The sequence below is a fragment of the Silurus meridionalis genome, chromosome 17 (assembly GCF_014805685.1).
Source record: "Silurus meridionalis isolate SWU-2019-XX chromosome 17, ASM1480568v1, whole genome shotgun sequence".
In the NCBI taxonomy this organism is placed as follows: Eukaryota; Metazoa; Chordata; class Actinopteri; order Siluriformes; family Siluridae; genus Silurus; species Silurus meridionalis.
The window spans coordinates 24,786,166-24,788,665 of record NC_060900.1 but is presented as its reverse complement, the minus strand read 5'-3'; the positions used below and the strand labels follow the sequence as shown (position 1 = coordinate 24,788,665).

Sequence of the window (2,500 nt, the reverse complement as noted above, 5' to 3'; positions counted from 1 at the left end):
GAGTTATGTGCAAAAGAGAGAGTTGAGAGAGAGAGAGAGTGAAAGAAAGAGAGAGGGTAAGAAATGTGTGAGACAGAGAGGAGAGATATATGTGAGAGGGAGTGGGTGAGAGACGTGAAAGAATGAGAGAGAATGAGAGATAGAGGGAGCGCTTGAGAGACGCGAGAGAATGAGAGATAGAGGGCGCAGGTGAGAGATGTGAGAGAATAAGAGATAGAGGGAGCGGGTAAGACCCGAGAGAATGAGAGATCGAGGGGAAGAAGGTGTGAATAGAGACAGAAGGGAGATGTGAAAAAGAGAGAGAATGAGAATGAGAGATAGAGAGAGTGAGAGACATGAGATAGTGAAAGAGAAAAGGTGAGGGATATGAGAGAGAGTGTGAGAAGGGAAAGAGAGAAAAAAGAGAGATAGAGGGAACGGGTGAGAGAGGTGTATAGATTGAGTGTTTGAACTCAGTGAAAGATGTTTGTGGTTTTCGTGGGAACAAAAATCAGGTTAACAAGTGACCCAGTGACCCAAAGGAACCACATTTCCCATCATGCACTGGGCCTCTCGGGGTTAAGGACATCCTTGACCTTTCCCAGTTGATTTGACATAGTGGAATGAAGAGATGATTCTTTCTTTCTTTCTTTCTTTCTTTCTTTCTTTCTTTCTTTCTTTCTTTCTTTCTTTCTTTCTTTCTTTCTTTCTTTTTCTTCCTCTCTTGGCTTTCTCCTTGGCTGCGGGTCCGGTGTAATCTCTCGAGGTCCACACTCAGGGTCATGGAAAGTGCAGATGTTATGAAAATGCTCCACTGCTGTGTGTAGCGTGTTGTTTTGAAAGTCGTGCTCATTATCGAGGAATTCAGGCGTGTTCAGGATTCCGGGAAAAGCAGAAAAAAACATTTATCCATGGGATTTCCTCGGTTTAATTGGGTCAGGCAGCGCCCACTCGCACTCTGATCACTCGTCCACCTGCAGGTAATCTCCAGTGTCCGCTCCACTCGCTGTGGAGCTGCTGAGTGGCTCAGGATGATGACTTACACATGTGATGAGGAAAACAGTAAATCTCACCTGGTCTGGAAATCTGAGCTCGTTCTGCTCTGTAAAATAACTGAAATCAAACCTGATTGGCTGGAGGTGGGGTAGAAGGATGGTGGGGTACAATGAGTCTAATTGCTACGGTGATGAGGTAGAAGGAGTCTGATTGTTATGATAGTGGGGTAGAAAGAGTCTAATTGGTGGAGTAGAAAGAGTCTGATTGGTGGTATTGGTGGTGTAGAAAGAGTCTGATTGGTGGGATTGGTGGAGTAGAAAGAGTCTGATTGGTGGAGTAGAAAGAGTCTGATTGGTGGTATTGGTGGTGTAGAAAGAGTCTGATTGGTGGGATTGGTGGAGTAGAAAGAGTCTGATTGGTGGAGTAGAAAGAGTCTGATTTGTGTAATTGGTGGTGTAGAAAGAGTCTGATTGGTGGGATTGGTGGGGTAGGAAGAGTCTGATTGGTGGGATTAGTGGAGTAGAAAATGTCTGATTGGTGTAATTGGTGGTGTAGAAAGAGTCTGGGATTCCAATCTGGGATTGGTTGGATTGGTGGGGTAGGAAGAGTCTGATTGGTGGGATTGGTGGGGTGGAAAGAGTCTGATTGGTGGGATTGGTGGGGTAGGAAGAGTCTGATTGGTGGGATTGGTGGGGTAGGAAGAGTCTAATTGGTGGGATTGGTGGAGTAGAAAGAGTCTGATTGGTGTAATTGGTGGTGTAGAAAGAGTCTGATTGGTGGGATTGGTGGGGTAGGAAGAGTCTAATTGGTGTAATTGGTGGTGTAGAAAGAGTCTAATTGGTGGGATTGATGGGGTAGGAAGAGTCTGATTGGCAGGATGGTGGGGTAGAAAGAGTCTGATTGGTGGGATTGGTGGGGTAGGAAGAGTCTGATTGGTGTAATTGGTGGTGTAGAAAGAGTCTAATTGGTGGGATTGATGGGGTAGGAAGAGTCTGATTGGCAGGATGGTGGGGTAGGAAGAGTCTGATTGGTGGGATTGATGGGGTAGGAAGAGTCTGATGGGCAGGATGGTGGGGTGGAATTGAGTTGTAAGGCTGTAGATAGAAACATTGAGCATTGTCCATTGTGTGTGTGTGTGTCTGTGTATGTCAGTGTGTGTAAGAGTGCGTGTTTGTGTCTGCATGTGTGTGTGTGTGTGTGTGTGTGTGTGTGTGTGTGTGTGTGTGTGTGTGTGTGAGTGATGGGAGGCTTTGCTTTGACAGGCTCACAATGGTGCTAAAGGAAGCACTTTAAATGTTACTCAATGGAAGTCCATGTCTTTGGCTTGGAAACCAATGTGTGTTTGTGTGTGTGTGTTGTGTGTGTGTGTGTGTGTGTGTGTGTGTGTGTGTGTGTGTGTGTAGGGGGAATGAATGACAGTTATAGTGAAAAACAGCAAATGAATGAAACCTACTTGTGTAGGAAAAGAGACGTGTGTGTGTGTGTGTGTGTGTGTGTGTGTGTGTGTGTGTGTGTGTGTTAATTA

General features: G+C 45.6%; 1 protein-coding gene across 2 annotated transcripts in view; it reads left to right on the top strand.

Annotated features, from left to right (window-relative positions):
* The window catches only part of sema6bb (sema domain, transmembrane domain (TM), and cytoplasmic domain, (semaphorin) 6Bb), a 110,638-nt gene that overhangs the window by 4,592 nt on the left and 103,546 nt on the right, over positions 1-2,500 (top strand). The window lies entirely within an intron of this gene.